Source organism: Abramis brama (assembly GCF_963993115.1).
Source record: "Abramis brama genome assembly, chromosome: 15".
Taxonomy (NCBI): domain Eukaryota; kingdom Metazoa; phylum Chordata; class Actinopteri; order Cypriniformes; family Leuciscidae; genus Abramis; species Abramis brama.
In genome coordinates, this window is record NC_139977.1 from 13236830 (window position 1) to 13253051 (window position 16222).

General features: G+C 35.7%; 2 long non-coding RNA genes across 2 annotated transcripts; both read right to left on the reverse strand.

Annotated features, from left to right (window-relative positions):
- Positions 1 to 6356: 6356 nt before the first annotated feature.
- Positions 6357 to 8713, reverse strand: LOC311097230. Its single transcript, XR_014609212.1, has 4 exons — positions 8115 to 8713; positions 7934 to 7974; positions 6647 to 6706; positions 6357 to 6570 (listed from the first exon to the last, which is right to left on the reverse strand). It is a non-coding gene; the product is annotated as an uncharacterized lncRNA (long non-coding RNA).
- Positions 8714 to 13236: 4523 nt separating this feature from the next.
- LOC311097310 lies at positions 13237 to 15449 on the reverse strand. The gene is made up of 4 exons (XR_014609233.1): positions 14149 to 15449; positions 13633 to 13722; positions 13522 to 13553; positions 13237 to 13364 (listed from the first exon to the last, which is right to left on the reverse strand). It is a non-coding gene; the product is annotated as an uncharacterized lncRNA (long non-coding RNA).
- Positions 15450 to 16222: the final 773 nt, after the last annotated feature.

A 16222-nucleotide genomic window follows, 5' to 3' on the forward strand; every position in this document is an offset into this window, starting at 1 on the left:
GATTGGTGCGGGTGGATGATTTGTTTTTGGCTGCGGATTCGGGTGAAGTTGGAGCTCATCTGCGCATTTCTAATTATTCAGTGTTTTGCTTTCCGCACTATTTTCAAAAATCAGCAAAACATTGCTCTCGTAAGGCGGAGAAAAAAATACTCCACTGTGTTGAGCCTTCGTCCTCCATCGCACCATTAATAAGTCATGTGATCGCAGTTGGTGGGGTCCACCTGAGTTGACGTCCCTTTTTTAATGACGTACGACTCGCATTTACTGGGGAATATCCGATTTGTCTGCTTACATGGCACACGCAAATGCACGTATCCGATTCATATCCGATTTATTACCACATATGAATGAGGCCTGAATCCGATCTGAGAAAATCGGAATCCATGTGGTTTTTTCCTGCTTACACATTCACTGGTCATATCCGATCTGTGCCACATGAGAGGAAAAAATCGGAATTGGGTCACTTGAACCATGCAGTGTAAATGGGGCCATATAGATCTCATCAGGCCGAACAACTTTCGTGCTCTAAGTTTTACAAAAGCCCAACAGGAAGTCGGTTATTATACGTTGTTTGGAAAACGCATACAATGGAATGTGAAATACTCCTCCTAGGGAATTCATCCGATCGCCGCCAAACTCGGTGTGAATGAAGTCAAGACATTGAGGATGAATTCTTGCGAACGGATTTTTGATATCTCGAACGGTTTGGCCGTGGCGAGGAAACAAATTTATGGCGAATAATGGGACACAGGAAGTGTGTTATAACTTCTGCATACATTAACTGATCTTGATGAAACTTCAGCAGTGTGTTCGGTGTAAGAGGCCGATCACATGGATGTGACTATTGTGAGTCAAAGTTATAGCACCACCAACTGGCTGCAGGAAGTTTGTCACTTTCAAAATGCTTTGAAGTCACTCTCTTATTTTTTCCTGATTTGCTTCAAATTTTATGTGTATAAATGTAGACACACGGCAGATGTAGACCTGTGAAAGGATTATTGATATCTTAGATACTGTTGCCGTGGCAACCCATCAAACTTTAATATTATTTTCGGATGCTTTTGAGACTCTTAGCATGCTTCAAATTGGATGAAACTCGTCAGACACATAACACTTAATAGCCAGTAGACATGTGAAAAGTTTCAGAAACGGGCGTGGCAGGGGGGCTCAACAGCGCCCCCTTGAACGGGGTCTGAAAATTTGGTCCAAATATCAAACACGCTTGCATGAATTAATATGAAACTCGGTACACATATAGATCTCATCGGGCCGAACAACTTTCCCTGGTCAAGTTTTACGCCAGCCCAACAGGAAGTCGCTATTATGGGTTGTTTGAAAAACGCATGCTGTGGAATTTGATGTCCTCTTCCTAGAGAATTCATCCAATCGCCTCCAAATTCGGTCCGCATGAATTCAAGACATTGAGGATGCTAAATTGCGGACAGATTTTTGATATCTCGAATGGTTTGGTCGTGGCGAGGAAACAAATTAATGGCGAGAAAAGAGAAACACGAAGTGGTATAACTTCTGCACACATTAACTGATCTTGAAGAAACTTCAGCAGTGTGTTCATTTTTATTACTACCAAACTTTTTCAACATGATGAAAATACATTAAAGATGCTAAATTGTAAACAGATAATAAATATCTCAAACGGTTTTGCTATGGCGAGGGATTAAAGTAATGTCAAAAAAGGAAACACTAAAAACCTCCTATCTTCTAAAAATGTAATTATACACCATTTATTTCTATATAAAATTATACAAATATCAGAACTAAACCCATTTTATTCTTTTTTTTTTTTCAATTATAATTGTTTAAATTTAAAAACATCCAGAATTTTTTTAGTCCAAAAAATAAATAAATTATGTCATTCATAGTGCTATACTGCCCTCTTGTGTTCAAAGTCAGGTTGGCCTATTGTATTTATATATATATATCTATATTTTTATTTATTTATTTATTTTTTGTTACATACATATATATATATATATATAATGTGTATATATATATATATTTTTTTTTTTTGTTATATATATATATATATATATATATATATATATAGCTGCGAGCAGCAATGGAGGGCCCAAGCCGGTGACACCGCCACCCCGCTGGCTTTAGTGTAACTAAAGGCACCAGGGTGGCGGTGCCACCGGCTTGGGCCCGCAATCGCTGCTCGCAGCTATATTTTTTTATTGTTTTTTTTTTTTTTTTTGGTCAAACTCCCTCTTTTCATAATTTTGTAAGACAGAACAACTTCCTAAGCAACAAACAAGCACAAAAAAAGTAACATTTCCCTTTTTAGAAAGCTATAATGGGAATGGCGTATTTGGGAATTTTTACCATGATGAAACTGCCTTCCCGTGAAAATGTTTACAGCTGTCACTGATTCACAATGATGTGGCAAAACTACAAAAGGCCTTACAATGCTAACCAATTATATCAAATAATCAAATAATTTATCAAATAATTAACCAATTATTTATCCATACACATCAGGTATTTATTTATTTTTAAATCATATGTCCTTGTCATCTCAAATCAAAATAATTTCCCCTCCCTCCTACAGTGGCATTTCTACCCTGATAATGTTTTTACTGTCGCAAGGGCGGGACAACCTGTCACTCACATGAAATCAACCAATAGCAAACCACAACCATCCAATCAATACCCGATGAAAAAAATCAAGTCCTGCCCTACATTTTCTTGTTCAAAATGACGGATATACACCACAATATGAAAAAAAAAGACTATCGCAACATCCGTTTCATACCAACTTTAAGTGTATATTTTAAAAAAAACTGTAATTGCACCAAATATAACATTAATGAAATAAAATACAACTTAAGTGTACTTAAAGAAGTACACTTATTTCGATGTGTTGAATAACATACTAAGACACATGTAAAATACTTGATTATAATTGAACTGTAGTGTGTTATTCAATACTACATTTAAAGTTAATGGGCCCTATTTTAACGATCTGAAACGTTGTATCAAACGCGAAACGCAAGTAACTTTGTGGGCGGATCTCGGGCGCAAATCTTAAAATGGGTTGGTCTGAAGTAGCCACATTACTCATAGGTGTGGTTTGGGCGTAACGTGAAATAAACCAATCAGAGCATCATCTCACATTCCCTTTAAGAGCAGGCGCGCTTGTTTCATGGTGGATTGCTATTATAACGGCGGATTTTCCAGGCGCGCGCCAGGAGTGGTTCACAGCCAAGGAGACCGACGTTCTCGTCAAGGCCGTAAAACACAGAGAAGTGACATTGTATGGGGATGGAGAAACCCACCCAAATTAGCTTCGGTTAAACAGGCGTATAATAATTTGGGTAAATGTGTAAGCTAGATTTATACCTATTTTTTCACATCTTCATGGACACCACAATGATTTCCCTCATGTGGAATATTTTTCCTTGTAATTATGTATGGTTTGCAAAAATGGCAACTGCTGCGTCTGTGTGTAGATGAGAGAAGCAAAGTGCATGTGCCCTTAAAATAGCATCTGAACACACCACTGACTTTAGACTAGGTTTTTCCTGGTCTGTGGCGGAATTGTTTTCTGGAACTGCAAAATAGCACCAGGGAACGTTTACGCCGGAATACGCCTCCTCTTTTCGCTGAACTGCCCCCGTGAGCGCAAGTTCATTCCCTAATTTACTGACGTGCGTCTGTCGAGGGAAAAGTCCGCTGTGCGTCGGGTGCAAAATAGGAATGATACATGTGTATGGTGCAAGATAGGGCCCAAAGTATGTTAAATGCTCTAAATTGCATTAACAACATATGTGATTAAGTGTCCAAAAACATTACATTCAGTTTGCACTTAAGTTTATTCTTTTAAAGTATATTGTTTCTGTAATAATACTCTTTTTAAAAGTATGCTAAAGTTACTTTTCTCACCAGGGTAGAGAGGACTGATTACCTTTAGATATAAAGCGTGACTTTTTTTTAACATCAACTGCAAACAAACTGTTGCATGTTCCTCAAAAATAGTACACTAGGTTAGTGTTCAGAAAGCTCTAAGCCTGTTTATTGTCATTCTTGAAGCTAGTTATGAATTTTCCAAGGCTTACTATTAAAAATGAGTATACTAGCCTCCCTGTTTAGAGTAAGGTAAGTGGGTTAATGAAGAGTGTTAGCATGTAGCAAGCAGGAATCTCTCTGCTTCTTGGTGCATTTTGTAGTGTACTCACTATTGCTCTATTTTTGTGTGCATTGGACTATATAGTGTACTGATAGTGTGGTTTGTGGTTTGAGTGTTGGATGTTTAATTTTTTTCTGATTTACTGTTCCTTCATTCGGGAGGGGACATGACATATTTTAGGTCAGTGGTTCTCAATTGGTTTGGAGTGGGACCCACAGTTTTTTCCATGATAATTAAGCTGCAAACCAAATTTTTAGGACTTGGGACCAAGCTAATTTATTTCTCAAAAATTGCGACACACACAAGTACCATCCCACGTTACTTAACATAAACATAAATTGAAAGAATTTCACTAAAACTGATGAATAAACAGTATAAGGTTAAGTTATTAACAGCAGTCCCAAAGTAGTTTTTATTATTTCAATAAAGCAGGTATGATCCACCACAGTCATCAAAAATATAGAAAATCACACAAAGTTAAAATAAAGTGGTATTTTGGGTTAAGGTTATGGAAACTACTAACATGAAATTAAGTTTTTATTAACAATTTTTGGGAGGAGCATGTTCAGATAATCAACCTAATTAACATGGGAGGAGCACATTCAGTTAATCAACTCAATTAGCAAAATAAGAGGTGTATATATACAGCAAACTTACCTCGTTTCCATGACAGTTTTCCAGCATCCCGCTACCACCCCATCTCCTCACTTCTAACTCATATCCCAACCTGGGATGGGGGAAGTACTCTGGGTTCAGGCCAAATTCCAAACTCGGAGCCCTCCCCTCGGACAGCACGCCAAATATGCATAACCTTTAGTCTAATTAATTATATGTACGTATGAACTCGTGAACTGTTAATAAAACATGGACACTGATCCTGATGAACAGAATGAAGATCATACCTGCATGTAAATCCTTCCCAGCAGACACACAACGTACCAGTTACATAATTTATTAGTACTTTTTGGTAATCTCTCACTTCACTTTGAAGTCATCGGTCATTTGCATAAGAGCTGAAATCAGCACCTCATCTTTTTAGCCCTGTTTACACAGAGAATTAAGATGTGTTTTGGCCAATCGGATCACAAGTGGATGACACTAAATACAGGTGTAAACTAAGTCAAAATCGTTTTGAGCTTTTCCACTTTCGACTACTTCCAGAGGTAGTCAAAAACACATTAGACTGGATTGTTTCGTAGTGTAAACGCTCATGTTGTCGAATGTGTTCAAACAGCCACAAAAGACTGCCTGCTCTCTTGCTTAAACAAAATAGACAGGATTTAAACTTTGTTGACTGGAGACCCAAATTTGGTTAGTCTCTGATCACGTTCATATGTAAATTTGGCATGCTTATTTTGTCCATTAGATCGAAAGATCTAACAAAAATCATACATTTACCTACCCATAGACCCTCAACTCAAAGAAATCAGGACAGAAAGTGGACAAAAGAGATGGATTAAAACACCACTACTTTTGATCCGATCGACCAAACGCATCTTGGAACAGAGTTGCCATATGGCAAGAATTCATTTCTACTAATTTCCTTATTATTCAGAAAAGCAGAGACGGAGAGCATGAGTAGGAGCTGTCCATGAGCTAGGAGCAGGAGCAACTTTATGACTCTCTATGGGCTTCTCCCTTGACTTTATCGGATTTTATGCCTCCACGTCCCCCCGATTGACTGCAAGCTTCTCCTCCTGTCTATATGGTAATTTCCAGTGTCGCGTGGTTATGATGCAATCGTTAGCCTATTTTTACAAAAACTGCTTCTACGGGGCCATAAGATACAAGGTAATGGAGCCTTTTATACATTGTCGTGTTTCTTTAGAAATAAACAATGGACAAATAGAGTCTTTAAACGCCTCAGATGTAAAGTTATTCGCTGTCAAAGTGACGCCAAAATGAACGGGAGTCAATGGAATGCTAACAGCAGGTGATGGCTTGTTAGCCAATGGCAGCCCCCGGGGATGGTACGCTTTTCGGATGCTGGATTACCCCCCTGATTAGAACTGGTAACACTGTTGTAAACCAAATGGCAGCGCTGTGGGTGGAAACATGCAGATTAAGGGGCGGTAATATTATAATAAGATAGAAGACCAGTTTGATGGTATTAGCTAGAAGTATAGCAAGTGTGTGGTCTTATATCAGTTCTATAGTCTTGAGAACAGAATAAAAACGTCTGAAATACAAAAAATAACTACATTTTATTGGTGTTTAAAATTTTTAATTATTCAAAATTTCAAGACATTTCCATGACAAAATTGATGTGAAGCTTTCAAATTCCGATCTGCTGAGCTACTGCTTTTTATTTTGACTTTAGGAAGATCTTCTACACAGAGGATGTTGACCATCGGAAAGGCTTCCATGTCAAATACCACCATTCCGTCTTGACCCTCAGGGTTCTCCTTACATTGGACAGAAATCTGAAAGATGCATGCAGGCATTTGTAGAGATTATCTAAAATCCTAAAATAATTCTGTCTCTTTATGAATTATATACCTGAGCTTCATCAGTCACATCATCTTCCGGCAAGAGAGTGTATTTGCAGCAAGTTGTACCCTTATGTAATGAAAAACATTATTACTATTTTAAAAGGAAAGCAAATATTACAGTTTAGAATATATAAAACATGTAATGTTTAACTCAAATCTTTGCGCTTTTTTTAAAGCACTTATTAGCACAGTGTTAGCACTCACCATTTGCCTTACCATTATGTTGACAATCTGAGCCAAGTTGTCGAATAAAGATGTATAAACACAGTGAATTACTGAAATATTATGATTAACAGTTTTTGGTGTTTTTTTTGTGGATTGTCTTTCAACAATCGTAATCACTGACCAACTGCATATAAATTTTATTCTTCCGGGTAATTACCCATGTGACTAAATCGCGACCTTTTGTGGATTCGCACATTCGTACATATCACCAAAACCTTCATATACTTGTCAAAAGAATTTGATGATTTAATATGTTTCATCAGCTACTGTTCCAAACATATAAAAGCATCAACAGCAAAACTAGGCAAAGCAAGCAACGTTTATGTAATACCGTTTCATTCAAAATGGTATCGAAAGTGCTTTACATAAAAGAAATGAAAAATAATCATAAAAGGTAAATAAAATAAAAATAAAAAAATGAACAGAAAAAGTTACAAGTGTCATTGGGCTTTATTGTACCTTCAGCGTCTGAACGTATTAAGTATTACATATGGCATGTAAATTAAATGAAACTATTAAAACATACCAGTCAACAAGTAGCAAATCCTTGTGATACGGAACAATTATATTCCTGTTATTGTTAAGCTTTAAAAAGGGAGAAATCCATGGTGGGATTTTTTTTTTTTAAATCACAATAATATAGAAGTTAACAGAGCTTAGTTTGGCAAGATTGAGCATTTTACCTTTAGGTACTTTACTCCTAGAAAACATCATGTCAATACTGTGAGATGTGCGGCTTTATCTGGGAATATCATGTATGTCCCTGGCTTACTGTACATCTTTAAACAGATAAGGCACTGTACATCCCTTCAATTTATGTAAACAAATTAATAAACTAAGGCCTGTCTCAAGAATTTCAAACATTTATTTTATTTTCAGTCTTACACTTGTTGCTGTTTTCTAAAAAAGCTTTTTTTCACAGCATTAAATTGCTGTAAAAACATCTTATTAATACACAATTTAAAACACTGATACTTCTCTGTATCACTGATTAATCAAATCTGCTATTTAATATACAATCATTTGTATGTTAATTTATTTGAAATAGCAAGAAGAAAAAAGAATTTACCTCCAAACATCACAGCAGATGCTGTACATTAGTTGTCGTCTCTGAATTTGAAATAGTAGTCCATTGAGTTCATTTTATATCAAATCCACATGTTCCAATAGTGAAATTAGATTTAATATAGGCTATATATATATATATATATATATATATATATATATATATTTGTGAAATATATACATACCCTATAAAACAATCAAAATGAAGTCTACAGGACATTCTTCTACGATGACTTGAAATTATTTGAATGTAGGTCTCAAAATAAAAGCATGTTACTGCATACTGATTATCTTCTGTATAGCATCACGTTCATCATGAGAAGGCATGAAATCAAAATTGCTCAGATCTTACATATGAAGTGATGATTAATTACAGAAGAAGCAATCACATATAGGTCAAAAACAGGAAAACCTCAACCGATAAATGCAATTTTGCCAGTTCCACATGACCTAGAAAGTCAGCAGTCATCAGTTCTCAATTCTTGGTAAAGGATCAGTTTAAAAACCTGAACTACTTACAATAACCCAATCTAGTACTAATCACTACAAAATTATAAAAAAATTTGTTTCCCGACAACACAATTGATAGCCTGGATGCCAGCCGAACTTAGCCCCGCCCACAACATTTTTAGGTGGGGAGATTCTGACCAGAATCTGAGTATGACGACGTCAGGCTACACAACTGACTTAATCATGGTAAAATGTACTAAATTCTATAATCCATACGTTATGAGAACATATGTTTTTTATGTTACTAATATATTCAACTAATATTTTTAAGTCAATTTATTGTCATTTGAGTTAAAATGACTTAAAAATTCAAGTTGATTGTACTTTAAAGTACAAAAAATTTAAAGCAGCAGCAACTTTTTTACAGTGTAAAATTTAAATATGATATGATCAATAAGTTATGACAACATATGTTTTTTACATGCTTTAACTCATCAAAATAAGTTAAGCCATTAAAAGAATAAGTTATTGACTACAAGAGTTTTAAAAAAATTTTAAAGTCAGTTTAATGTAACTTAATTTGAAATCACTTAGACATCCAAGTTGATTGTACTTAAAAAATTGAATGCAGCATTTTTTTTTTTTTTTTTTTTACAGTGAGAAAAACACTGAAACTATTTGAGTTTTAAAATTTTTGGTTTCTTTTCACAAACCCATTTGAATGATTCGTTCATGAATCAGACATCACTTCCCAGACAGCATGGTAACATTGATTCAATGTTGAGTTTTGATCCAAACCATCATTTTGGTTGACATCAAAATTTCAATGTTTAAAGTGTGTTGGATCAGCATTGAAATTTAGATGAAAGGGAACAGCACACATGGGTGAAGACTGGGGTGACATTGAACTAACAGTGAGTCTTAGTTTATGAGCACAAGATCTTGCAGGCATGTATCTGTGCAAAACACTACTGGGTGTTTCCCAATCAGTGGGACGTTTCAGTTCATGATGGGCACTTTCAGTGGTGTTACCTCATTTGCTCTAATACACTGGGGGTTTGGTTTAGGGGTGGGCCCTCGTGATTTTAGCAAGTCTTTTGAAAAATGGTTGAAAAACACCAATTGTAGTTTGAAAATTGGCACTAATTGGTATACGCCCATTTTGGTTTTTCATGTGGGCTTCTCAGTAGTTAATTGATGCTTCCTTATTAGAGAGAAAACACAAGGTGTGTCCTATACAGAAGTCTTGTGTGTTTGACATGCATGAACTCTCTGAGTTTCAATACAATGGTGCATATAATGTATTTCTGTTTTTAGCATGCTTTTTACTTGCATTTTATTTATTGTTACTAAATCTACTAACATACATTCATTTTCAAAGTAAGTAAAGTGTTGAAATAAATCGTACAGATAGCATGGGGACATTGATACAATGTTGAGTTTTGATCCAAACCATAATTTTGGTTGAGATTGTAAGACTGAAAATACTGGTTGAGGCCTGGTCTATGAGACAAAAGGGCCCTGCTGGCTAATTAACATTTGACCTCCCCCATACAACCTCACTTCCTCTCAGAAACAACTAAGAACTCACACAAGAACATTGTTTAATGTGAATGTTTATCATTGACTGTTATGTTTTTGGTGTCATTTGAACTGTCTCAAAGTGAGTTGTACAGATATCTCATATCCAGATAGATAAAATAAAAGGAAATAAGGTTTATAGAAGTGTAGAGAAAAACTGGTTCAGACATAAGGCCAGATAAGGCCACCCCCCTTTTGTTGGATAGAAGCCATTTGAGGGTGGTCTCCCCCATCCCCCATGTCACCTGGTCAAAGAGGATAAAGGAAGGTGTTCTCGCTCTCTCTGGCTCTCTTCTTGGCTGGACATGAATTGAATAGGTGTAGTTATAATTTTGTCCCTGATATTATCAATCTTATAAGTGAAGAAGTTCATAAAGTCATTACTGCTGTGTTGCTTGGAAACTTCGGTGCTTGAAGCTTTCTTTTTCGTTAGTTTAGCCACCTTTTCAAATAAATACCTAGGATTATGTTTATTTTCTTCTAATAGGGTTGTAAAATAAGCAGATCTAGCAGCTTTTAAAGCCTCTCTGTACGTTATCGAGCTCTCTTTCAATGAAATCCGAAATACCTTTTGTTTTCTTCCAGTTGCGCTCCATTTTTCTGGCTGCTTTCTTAAGGGCCCGGGTGTGCTCGTTGTACCACGGCGTTGGACTATTTTCTTTAATCTTCTTTAAGTGCAACGGAGCAACTGTGTCTAAAGTGCTGGAAAAGAGAGAGTTAAAAGTTTCTGTTGCAATATCTAGTTCTTCTAAGTTATCTGGGATGCTGAGATGATGAAACTGATCAGGAAGATTATTAATAAAGCAATCTTTAGTGGCAGAAGTAATAGGTCTAACATATTTGAAACACGGAGTCGGCTTTGCAGCCTTGGCTAAATGTAATTTACACGAGACTAGATAATGATCTGAGATGTCATCGCTCTGCTGCAGAATTTCAATGGCATCAACATCTATTCCATGTGATTATATTATTCTATTCCTTTACTTGATTATAATTTAACTATAGTGTGTTATTTCATAATAAATTCAACTTAGTTAATATACTGTGTTAAATGTTCTAAATTGCAACTTCATCACTACAAATGTGTAATATTTTTTTTAAATACATGACATACAAATTTTAATAGAAATTATATTAAAGTATATTTTTGTTTACCATATATGTTTGTCACTTAATTCGACAGTACACTTAAACATATTTCAGACAATATAAGTAATTAGAAACTAAATATAAAGATGTAATTAAGTCCTATAAGTGGGTCAAAAAGCCCCCTTAATTTCACCTAACTGTATTTATTATAAATGTAAACTGAAATTCAGTTTGCACATCAGTTTATTCATTTACAGTGTATTGCTTCTGTAATAAGTAGGCTACTCTTTGTAAAAGTATGCTACTTTTTTTCACAAGGGTAGATAGGACTGATAACCCTTTAATGTAAAGCGTCTCATTTTTTGATGATCTCATCAAAAACATTGATGTCCTGTATTTTGTAGTGTACTCACTATTGCCCTTTATGTTTGTGCGCATTGGACTGTTTTGTGTACTTGAATATTGGATGTTTAATTGTGACTGATTTTCTGTTCCTTCAGTTCAGGAGAGGACATGACATATTCTAGGTCACTACATTCAGTGCATCTGGAAAGTATTCACAGTGCTTCACTTTTTCCACATTTTGTTATGTTACAGCTAGGGGTGTGACGAGATCTCGTGTTACGAGATCTCGCGAGATTAAAACGCGACGAGATTTCTCGTCGAGGTGAAACTTTGTCTCGTGAGTAAAAAAAAAAAAAAAAAAACTTTGTCTCGTGAGTTGTTGTGATGGAGCGTGAGGGTGAAATTTGTATTGAAGATGCCCCTGCCACTTTTAAATCATTTGTGTGCCGGGCCAATCACACACACACTCCGCACACACACACACTCACTGTCCCTCGCTCACTCACTCACTCACTCGCGCGCACACACACACACACACACACGATCACTCGCGCGCGCGCACACACGCACACTCACTGTAACCGCACTCTCACTCACTCTCGCTCACACTCAACCCGTCGTGGAGGACCGTTAAAATTAAACATGCTAGTCTTTCTGTCGTGATGTCGTGAAGCATCACAGACGCGTTGTCGCCCACTATGACACACTATACGAAATGAAACGATCGAATCTTGCGTCCCGACGCCCGTTGTCCTTTACGAGTCTCCACGAAACGGATCGTGCCAAAATCGCGCTAAAATAGTGTAATCTGAACCAGGCAGGTAATAAACATTTGACCTATCACGCAAAGAACCTATTAAAGCACTAATACATGGGAACAGTATAGCTTAAAGTCATATCGACATCGCAATATTAATCAATGTTATCGCACATCGCAGCTTTTCCTCATATCGTGCAGCCCTAGTTACTGCCCAAAGGTCTCAACTGCTGCCAGAAATCGTCGACATGCTTATATTCTTGAAAAAGAACATGACCATATCTTAGGCTTATCTTAGTTAATTTATCTCTTTTTCATGCTTGAAGAAAAAAATTGTTTCTGTTTGAACTTGTAGTTTTGAGAGAGCAGTACTTTGATTATGGATACACACTTACTGTTTGCATTTAAAGTGTTATTTCAGTTATTTATATTTATTTTATTTATACTGTTTTATTTTTTTATGTTCGATTTGTGGAAAGGAGTTAGATTTCTCATGTGAAATCGTACAGGGAGAAGTAGAGTTTATAGCAAAACATTTTGCAGTGTTTGCATGTCCTTTACTGCATAGAATTCATTAAAATAGAAGTAAAATAACATTCATTACAAGTTGATTTCAAAATGCACATAAATTGTTTTGCATTTTGTGATTTTCAGTTGAATAAAAAGACTATTTTCCATTCATATATTTCATCATTGAGGATTTCTTAAAAATTGTGTAAAAATCTCGTCTTGTCTCGTTCTCATGAACCCAATCTCGTGTCTCGTCTCGTCTCGTGGAGTAAGCGTCTCGTCACACCCCTAGTTACAGCCTTATTCCAAAATTGATTAAATTCATTATTTTCCTCAAAATTCTACAAACAATACCCCATAATGACAACATTATGGGGTATTGTTTGCAGAATTTTGAGGAAAATAATGAGTTTAATCAATTTTGGAATAAGGCTGTAACATAACAAAATGTAAAAAAAAAAGAAGAAAAAAAGTAAAGTGCTGTGAATACTTTCCGGATGCACTGTAGACCTCCTGAAAGTCAAATATGGACACTTTTCAATTCTGTGGGAAATGCTATTAACAGATGACACAGGTCAGGTGAAAATGAAATGACTTTATTTGAGCCATAAAGGGAGCAGAGATGTTCATGTCTTGGAAGGCATTTGTCTTTCTTGTCTTCACTTGCCTTTAAGACAGAACTGGTCTCACGGAGCTTTTCCCCCTAAGGGAAGATATGGTTACTAGTGCAGTTGTACTATATGATTACAAGACATAAATAGCAGCAGCAAAATTAATTAAGCATTGCTATTGAGAAAACTGCTGAAATGGCTTTGTGCTATATAATTATCAAGGAATATAATATATATATAATATTTCACCTAATCATGGCTCTATGATCAGGAACTGCCACCTGCAGAAGACAAAACAAGTCTTTTACTAAGTCGCTAGTCATTCATTAGGAGTGAAAACAGTAAAGCATGTTAACCTACCAAGTGTGGCTTGTCAATGGTGAATGTCTCTTGATCATGCATTATCACTCCACCTATTCCTTTAGGGTTTTCCACACACTGGAAAGGAGTCTAAATATGCAGTTTGATTTGTTAATGTCATGAGAGCATGTCATGAATAAAGGAAGGCTTTGAAAAACTTAAAACTTTACCCCCGGTTTCACAGACAAGGCTTAAGTCTAGTCCCAAACTAAAATTTGTCTCAATTTTGTTTTGTCTCAAAATACACAAGTAATGTTTTTTTTGTTTTGTTTTTAATAAAAGCTACTTAAATGCCCTAATTGAACTATTCCTGGCTTAATCTAAGCCCCATCTGTGAAACAAGGACTAAATGTGATGCACTGTGACAAAAACAATTATTTAATAGTGAGTTATTCATTAGGGATAACACAATGCCATAATTGTTAGATGCTGTAAGCTCTATAATGTATGATTTCAGCCATTTTGAAAATATGAACCATTTCACAGACAGACACTATACTGTCAAAGGACAAATACCTTAATTTGACGCACTGTGGATTGAAGGGGGTGGCTGCATTTCGAACCCTGAAAACAAATGCAAATGAAGCACAGATGATGTAGTCCAGAGTGTGAATTATAAGAAAATTAAGACTTGAAAACCCATGTTGCTCAAGTAATTAGTATTGTAATATTTTTCAATTTATCATATGTGATGGCGATAGCTTGTGCATCGGGCCTTGTGGGTTTCCAACCTTCGGTTTCCTAACCAGAACTTAAACCATTCCACCACAAGTTTGACATAAAGCATGTTTGATACTGCAGGTGCTATAAAGTAATATTCAAAATATAATATCAATACTGTAATATTAAGAAGGCCTCGATTTAAGTGGTCAAAGCAGTTTAGGGTTGGAGATGAACTGTGCAGGACAGTCGATCGGCAGGAGCAGGATTGGGCACCCCTGAACTTGATGAACAAGTGTCAATGAAACGATAAAAAAAGTCATAAAAAAATGCAACTAAATAATAAAGGCAGAAATTGTTTTGCCAGTTTATGGAATCTAAACACATAACCACAAACGCAACATACAGCGGTTTACAAAGACGCAAGGCTAATAGCTAATAGCTAATGCAGCAACAGCCTTATTTTTTTCAGTCACATAAATGTTTTCACACAATAAAAACTTCAGTAATTAATCAACATTATCAATATCTGCTTCATTGTTAATACCAGAAAAATATTTCACGTACCATAACAGTGTTTTGTTTTCAACAAAGGACAACAACAAAAGTGCGCCGTCTATCGAAGGTCCTCCAAAGAAAAGATTAACAATAAAAGTCTACGAGTAAAAATCTGACTATTGCAAATTTCAAAATGTGATAATCATTACACCACTTTTTAAATGATACATATATTGTTTACCTATATAATTCCTATTATTCCTGGATATAATAATTAGGAGCCACAAACTTTTATTGAAACTAATATAGTCTAAAAGTGTAACAACACATTTATTACATGCCTATTACAGGCATTATAAATAAACAACCATGAAAACTTATCAAGCAAAAAGTTTAATTGAAATAAACTTATCTGTGACCCGAATTCTGTGTCGATCACTTCCAGTCAGTCCAACCACAGTTTGCTGCTGTTTTATGTCTTTTCTTCTTGAACTCAATGAGGGAAGAGGCTTCAATCCTTTACTTGGTCTTCAAGGGTCTTCTGAAGGTTCTTCCATTATGTTTGGTCTTAAGATCACCGTGACAAACGTGAACATTGTAAATAATAAGTAATCGACTGGTCCATGAAATGCGTCTGTGGTGGTTATCTAGCTGTAAATGAAACTATTAGAAGCCTGCAAAAAAAACAGGATGCATGCACTAATGAGCAAAACCAAAACCAACCACACAGCACACCCACTGTGACTGAGCAAGCAAACAACATCTGAACATTTCCATCTCTGATTAGTTCCTATTAAATAACATTTAATACGCTAATGATTTTTTTGTATATAAATAATGATACTGGTAATTCTCAGATATGTTCTTACAAATTTCATATAATATGTTCAGACTAAATTTCTCATAAATATTTTTATGACTTAAGAAAAAGAGAAGTTTTGGAACAACAGGAAAGTGAAAACATATATTTTTTTAATCAACTAACAAAACAATCTAAACCATTCAAATGCTTCAATGCAACAGTAAAACAAAAAACACAGAGATACATTACAGACAACAGAAGATGACACACTACACCAGTAATAGGCCTACTGGTTCATTTCAGAAGTAGCGTCTTATCATCATGTGCACATTTATCCCGTCTGTTGCCACGAGGAGGAGTTATGACTTCATGCAAAGATTTTTTTTTTTCATATTGCACTGTCCAGTTTATTTGCAAAGAATAAGGTGCTGATTTTTTTGATGGTGCTGCTGTTTAGCACTGAAATGTCTCTGGGGATTCAAGATATGTCTATCTATTTTTTTTTTCAGTAGGCTATGTAGATTCCCATGTAATGGCTTTTCAGGTTTTTTTCCTGTGCTGACGAATTTCCTATTGAAACTGTAAATTGAGGATGAACATATAAGGGCTTGTCCCTTTTTAACTAGTACC